We start from the raw sequence: 8,131 nt of genomic DNA, 5'->3' as shown, positions 1-8,131 counted from the left end.
AGGTATATTCAGAACATCCCATCCTAAAATAGCAGAATACATATTTTTAAGTGCACATGGAATAGTCTCCAGAATAGATGACATATTAGGTCACAAAACAAGTCTCAACAAATTCAAGAAAATTGAAGTCACACTATGCATTTTTTCTGACCACACACTGTGAACCTAGAAGTCAACCACAAATAAAAAAAAAAAATCTGGAAAGACCACAAACCACAAATATATGGAGGTTACATAACATGGTACTAAACAACAAGTCAGTTAACCAGGAAATAAAAAAAAGAAATTTAAAAAGTACATGGAAAGAAATGAACACACACACACGTGCACACATGCACCCCACAGTGGTTCAAAACCTTTGGGATGCAGCAAAAGCTGTTCTGAGGGAAGTTTATAGCAATATAGGCCTATAACAAAAGGCAGGGAGAAAAATCTCAAACAACTTAACTTTACACCTAAAGGAGCCAAAAAATTAAGAACAAACAAAACCCAAAACTAGTAGAAAGAAGGAAATAATAAAGATTAGACAGAAATAATGAAATAGAAAGTAAAAAACCAATAGAACAGATCAATCAAAACAGAGACTGGTTCTTTGAAAAGATCAACACAATTGATAAACTTTTAGTCAGACTAATAAAAAAAAGAAAAAGAGAGAGGACTGAAAGAAAATCAGAAATGAAAGAGGAAAAATAACAATCGATGCCACAGAAATACAGAAATATAACCACAGAGACATAAAAAAGGATTATAAGAGAATATTATGAAACATTATATGCCAACAAATTGGAAAACCTAGAACAAATGGATAAATTCCTGGAAACATATAACTTCCCAAAACTGAAAAAAATAGAAAAATTGAACAGATAAATTACCTGGACATTAAGTCAGTTATCAAAAAACTCCCAACAAACAAAAGTCCAGGACCAGATGACTTCACAAGAGAATTCTACCAAATATTTACAGAAGAGTTAATACTTATTTTTGTCAAACTATTCCAAAAAAAAAAGAAGAGGAAAAAAAAAACCTTCCAAATTCATGCTATGAGGCCAGCATTTCCCTGATACCAAAAAGAGATAAAGATACCACAGAAAAAGAGAACTGTCCAGCAATAGCACAGCTAGGGATTTACCCAGGGGATACAGAAGTGCAGATGCATAGGAGGACATGTACCCTAATGTTCATAGCGGCACTTTCTACCATAGCCAAATCATGGAAAGAGCCTAAATGTCCATCAACTGATGAATGGATCAAGAAGATGTGGTTTATATATACAATGGAGTACTATACGGCAAGGAGGAAAAATGAAATCTGGCCATTTGTAGCAAAGTCAATGGACCTTGAGGGTGTCATGCTAAGTGAAATAAGTCAGGCAGAGAAGGATAGATACTATATGTTTGCATTCATAGGTCTAACAGGAGAGATCTGGCAGGGGACCATGGGGAGAGGAAGGGGGAAAGAGAGCGGGGGAGAGTGAGGGACACAGATCAAGGGAGACTACTGAATACTGAAAACGAACCATGGACTGAAGGGGGAGGGGGAGGGAGGGGGTGATGGCCATGGTGGGGGGCACTTGTGGGGAGAAGCACTGGGTGTGTTATATGGAAACCAATTTGACAATGAACTATTTTTAAAAAGTGAAAAAAAAGAGAACTGCAGGCCAATATCTCTGGTGAACATAAATGCAAAAATCCTCATCAGAATATTGGCAAACCAAATCCAATAATACATTTAAAAAATCAGCACCATGATTAAGTGGGATTTATTCCTGGAATGCAAGGTTGGTTCAATATTTGCATATTGATCAACATGATACATCACATCAACAAGAGAAAGGATAAAAACCATATGATCATTTCAATAGATTCAGAAAAACCATCTATTGACAAAGCACAACATGCATTCATGATAAAAACCCTCAACAAAGTCAGTTTAGAGGAAACATACTTCAACATGATAAAGGCCATATATGAAAAACCCACAGCTAATATCATCCTTAATGGAGAAAAATGAGAGCTTTCTCCCTAAGATCAAGAAAAAAGACAAGGATGTCCACTCTCACCACTTCATTTCATTTCATTTCATTTTAAATTTTTATCTATTTATTTTGAGACAGATTGCCCAGATGGAATAGGGCAGAGAGAGAGGGAGAGAGAGAATCCCAAGCAGGCTCTGCACTGTCAGTTCAGGGCTCAACCCGGGGTTCAATCTCACAACCTGTGAGATCATGACCTGAACTGAAATCAAGTGCTAGACACTTAACTGACTGAGCCACCCAGGCATCTCTCACTTTTCTTCAAGATAGTACTGGAAGTCCTAGCCATTGCAATCAGACAAGAAAAAGAAATAAATGGAATCCAAATTGGTAAAGAAGAAGTAAAACTTTCACCATTTGCAGATGACATGAAAGGCTATATATAAAACCCAAAAGCCTCTGTCCAAAAATTGATAGAACTGATAAGTGAGCTCAGTGAAATCATAGGGTACAAAATCAACATATGAAAGTCTATTACATTTCTACACACCAATAATGAAGCAGCAGAAAGAAAAATTAAGGAATCAATCCCATTTACAATTGCAACAAAAATATAAATACATAGGAATAAACCTAACCAAAGAGGTGAAACATTTGTACTCTGTATAAACATCAATTAAAGAAATTGAAGATGACCCAAAAAATCAAAAGACATTCCACCCATGCTCATGGATTGAAAAAACAAGTATTGTTAAAATGTCTACACCATCCAAAGCAATCTACAGATTTAATGTAATCCCTATCAAAATACAAACAGATTTTTTTCACACAATTAGACTAACAATTCTAAAATTTGTATGGATGACAAAATATCCTGAATAGCCAAAGCAGTCTTGAAAAAGAAAAACTTGAGGCATCACAATTCTGGACTTCACAGCGTTGTAATCAAGACAGTATGGTACTGGCACAAAAACAGACACGTACGTCAGTAGAGCAGAATAGAAAATCCAGAAAGAAACCCACAATTATATGGTCAATTGATCTTTGACAAAGCAAGAAATGTCCAATGGGAAAAAGACAGTCTCTTCAACAAATGGATTGGAGAAACTGAAGAGCAATATGCAAAAGAATGAATCTGGACCACTTTCTTACACCATACATAAAACTAAATTCATTATGGGTGAAGGACCTAAGTGTGAGAACTGAAAGCATAAATATTCTAGAAAAAAGCACACGCAGTACTTTTTCTGACATTGGCTATAACAACTTTTTCTAGAGAAGTCTCCTGAGTCAAAGGAAACAAAAGCAAAAATAAATTATTGGGACTACATCAGAATAAAAAACTTCTGCACAGCAAAGGAAAAATCAACGAAAGTACAACATAACCTACTGAGTAGAAGATATTTGCAAATGATATATCCTATAAAGGGTTATCATCCAAAATATATAAAGAACATACATAATTTGACACACACAGAAACAATTAATCCAATTAAAAACAGAAGAGGACATGAACAGACATTTCTCCAAAGAAGACATACAGATGGCCAACAGACACATGAAAAGATGCTCATCATCACTGATGATCAGGGAAATACAAATTGAAACTACAATGAGATATCATTTCACAGCTGTCAGAATGGCTAAAATCCAAAACAAAGAAACAACAGGTGTTAGTGAGGACGTGGAGAAAAAGGAATCTTCATACACTGTTGGTGGAAATGCAAATTAGTGTAGCTGCTGTGGATCAGGATTGCGGTTCCTCAAAAAGTTAAAAAGAGAACTAGCCTACAATCCTGCAAGTACACAACTGGGTATTTACCCAAAGAACAAAACACTAATTCAAAGGGATACATGCACCCCCGATGTTTACAGCAGCATTATTTACAATAGGCAATATATAGAAGCAGCCTAGTTATTCATTGACTGATGAATGGATAAAGATGTGGTATAGATATATACAATGGAATGTTATTCAGCCATACAAAATAATGCAGTCTTGCCATTTGTAATGACATGGATGGAACTGGAGAACATAATGCTAAGTGAAATATGTCAGAGAACAACAAATACCACATGATTTCACTCATATGTGAAATTTAAGAAACAAAACAAATAAGCAAATTGGGGTAGGGGGAGAGAGACAGAGAAAGAGAGAGATGAACCGAGAAACAGACTCTTTATCTATGGAGAACAAAATGATGGCAACCAGAGGGGAGGTGGGCAGGGGGGAAGGGAGAAATAGGAGATGGAGATTAAGGGGTGCACTTGTTTTGAGCACCAGGTGATTAAAATAAAAACTTTAGGGGCGCCTGGGTGGCTCCGTTGGTTAAGTGTCCAGCTTCAGCTCAGGTCATGATCTCACAGTTCGTGGGTTCGAGCCCCACATCGGGCTCTGTGCTGACAGCTCAGAGCCTGGAGCCTGCTTCAGAATCTGTATCTCCCTCTCTCTCTGACCCTCCCCTACTCACACTGTCTCTGTCTCTCAAAAATGAATAAAAAACATAAAAAATGTTTAAAATAAAAACTTTAAAGGAAAAGGAAGCATGATGGAGGAAGAATGAGTGGGCAGTGAGAACTAGCAATAGAGATCAAAGGGCAAAACAAGTCAGAGGAGACACCAAGGCGTCAGGCCTGGAGAGCTCTCTGGGTTATTGTCAAACAATCTTTACCCTGTCCTGGTTAATTTTATAGATGAACAATTTGGTTTTCTTGTTGTTTTAATGTTTATTTATTTGGGGGGAAGGGGGTAGAAAGAGGGAGACACAGAATCCAAAGCGGGGTCCAGGCTCTGAGCTGTCAGCACAGAGGCCAATGCGGGGCTTGAACTCACAAACTATGAGATCATGACCTGAGCTGAAGTTGGCTGCTTAACCACCTGAGCCACCCAGGCGCCCCACGACTTGGTTTTCTGACAAGAGAATGAATTGTTTCATCTGCTGTCATTTCTTTTTTTGTAATTTTAAAAAATATTTATTTATTTTTGAGACAGAGAGAGACAGAGTGCAAACAAGGGAGGGGCAGAAAGAGAGGGAGACACAGAATCTGAAGCAGGCTCCAGGCTCTGAGCTGTCAGCACAGAACCCAATGGGAGGCTTGAACCAACGAACTGTGAGACCATGACCTGAGCCAAAGTCAGATGCTTAACTGACTGAGCCGCCCGGGCGCCCCTTTCTGCTATCATTTCTGTTAAACTGTAAGCTCTTCAGAGGCCACGGCATGTCGCCTACTTTTCTGTTATCTCCCAGGAAACCTGACCCACATGCAACTGATTCATGATCATCTGCTAATTTTATTTTATTTTATAAAATTATGAATGAAACCAGAATAACAAAACAAGCGCTACTCCTCCCTTTTTAGTTTACCGCATGGGCTTTCTCAAAATGACATCACTGCCACAATGATAAAGATGAAACATCTATCAAATGAATATACTCCTTTCTAAGTCAGGGCTGATCTAGACACAAAAGTTAATCATGCTGGCTTCACTCTCAGAACCTATCATTGGAAAGTATTTAAAAGAAAACACACACACACCATGTCAATATCATTAGTTATTAGAGAACTGTAAATCAAAACCATGAGGAATACCACTTCATGACTATTAGGATGGTGAGAATCAAAATGTATAGACAATAACAAGTGTTGGTGAAGGTGTAGAGAAGCCAGAAGCCTCACACCCTGCTGCTGGGAATGCAAAATGACGCAGCCACTTTGGAAAACAGCTTGGCAGTTCCTCAGAAGGATAAACACAGAGTTCCCATTGGACACAGCAGCTCTCTTACCCATACCCCAGAGAACTGAACACAGGTTTAAAATAATTGTACACAATGTTCACACCGGCCTTATTCATAATAGCCCAAAGGTAAAAATAATCCAAATGTCCATCAACCAATAAATGGATAAAATGTGGCTTGTCCGCACAATGGAATACTGATCAGCAGTGAAAGGAATAAAGTACAGATATATTCTGCAACATGGATGAAACTTGAATACAGATCATGCCAAGTGAAAGAAGCCAGACACAAAGGCCACACACTGGATTCCATTCATATGAAATGTCCAGAACAGACAAACCCGTAGAGACAGAAAGTGGATTCGTGGTTTCCTAGGGGTGAGAAGGAGAGGGGAATGAGGGGTGATGGCTAATGGGTATGGAATTTCTTTTGAGGTGATGGAAATGTCCTAGAATTTGATAGTGGCAATAGTTGCACAACCCTGTGAATATACCAAAAACCACTAAACTGTACTGTTTAGAAGGGTAAACTTTAGGGTATGTGAGTTATATCTCATGAAAGCTATAATTTAATATTTTTACATGAAAATAACTATGATTAGAATTAATATGAGGAAGAAAATAAAGTTGTTAGTGGAGCAGTATAAATAAAAAAGGAAGATCAACCCACAGGAAAAATTTAAAAATAAGAATTATAGTACATTTTAACATTATATAATGATCATATGTTGCTTTCCCTAAATTTATTTTTTCCCAAGACCTTGTATTGATTTGTACTTATTTTGAAAATGCTGCCTAAAGGCAAATTATAATTAACATGAGGATACTAATTTGGCCTGGGCTAGGGAAGCAGAAGAATGATGTAAGTGAAGTAAAAAACATACACATAAAATGGTTATTTGCAAAAGAAGGAGAAGGAGGAGAAGGAGGGAAAGGAGCAAAAATACCAAGAAAAACATTGACTTTCATGCCAAATAAAAGTCCAAAAATCCAAAGTAAACGAAATGACTATGCTATAAGCCCGCTATAAAAGTAGACAGAAGAAAATGCAAATATTCATAATAATAGTAGTAATTCAAATCGAAAATAGTCACTCTTCTGTTTGCAAACAATTATTAAGTAAATATCTGTTCCAATTATACCTCAATTAAAAAAATAAATACATCTGAGGCTCCTGGGTGGCTCAGTTGGTTAAGCATCTGACTTTGGCTCAGGTCATGATCTCATGGTTTGTGAGTTTGAGCCCCGCGTTGGGCTCTGTGCTGACAGCTCAGAGCCTACAGCCTGCTTTGGATTCTGTGTCTCCCTCTCTCTCTGCCCCTGCCCCACTCACACTCTGTCTGTGTCTCTCAAAAATAAATAAATGGTAAAAAATTTTTAAGGAAAAAATTTAAAAAATGAATGCATCAAGGTATGCGGAAGTAAAAGGTCAAGGGAAGTACATAATATTTTCATACCAGAAATCCAAAGATAAATTCCAATTCGTGGTCACTGGGTGAAATGATGTGTGCAAATCTTCCCAACAGCCCTCTTCCTCAGCCTGTTTTCTTGTTCTTTGGTGTGAATTTTTAGATGTGTCCAACGTTCCTGTGAATTTGGAGCTTTTCTGTGGGAAGACCGACTTCAAAACAGAATTCCCATTTTGAATACAGCATTCAAGTTCATTTTGATTGGGCTTATCATGGTCAACAAGGCTGTGCAAAAGACCGGGCGTGCAAAATGATTCCTGCAATGAAGCGCCTTCACTCTGCATCAGCTTAAAAAGACAGAAGTTTTATAGCCTGCGTTGCGATTTATTTCAACCTAAGGGAATGAAGATGAATTTGCTTCTTCCAAACTTGACACAAATGCAGGATGACCTCTTCCAAAGCAGCCTGAGCGGGGACTGAGCAGAAAAGATGATGACTTTGCAGCTCCACCGTGACCAGACAGAAGAGTCCTCACTTCCATTTTTCAGGGGGACCAGGCCCCTCTCAACAGGCAGACGGGGCAGGGGCAGAGGACAGCCCTGACCGGGTGTCCCACAGCAGAGGAAAGGGCACAGTTGTAGTCAGTGGACAGCAGTTCTACCCCGCTGCCACCAGAGCCCAGCGACTCAAGGATTAGTATTTTCTTTCCAAAGGGAGCACTGATCAAGAAAGTACTCAGGACACACTTTTCGTGGAAACTCACAATGAGGCTCTTCAATGATCTGAACAATCCAACCGTAAGAAATTAACCTAGTTTAAATCACATAGCTAATCACAGAACTTTCTTTAAAAAAAAAAAAAAATATATATATATATATATATATATATATATATATATATATATATAGCACGTATGAATCTACTAATATCCAGTAATACCCACTGGGGGAAACACTAGTCTGTACTCATAATGCTCCATGTTTTAGCTAAATTTTTGACTTGGGTTGTGATCAC

General features: G+C 38.0%; 1 protein-coding gene across 1 annotated transcript in view; it reads right to left on the bottom strand.

Annotated features, from left to right (window-relative positions):
- Nucleotides 1-8,131, bottom strand: part of FNDC1 (fibronectin type III domain containing 1) — a 79,871-nt gene that overhangs the window by 27,822 nt on the left and 43,918 nt on the right. The window lies entirely within an intron of this gene.

Source organism: Suricata suricatta, chromosome 7 (genome assembly GCF_006229205.1).
Source record: "Suricata suricatta isolate VVHF042 chromosome 7, meerkat_22Aug2017_6uvM2_HiC, whole genome shotgun sequence".
Lineage (NCBI taxonomy): Eukaryota > Metazoa > Chordata > Mammalia > Carnivora > Herpestidae > Suricata > Suricata suricatta.
This window is presented reverse-complemented; position numbering and strand designations above follow the sequence as displayed.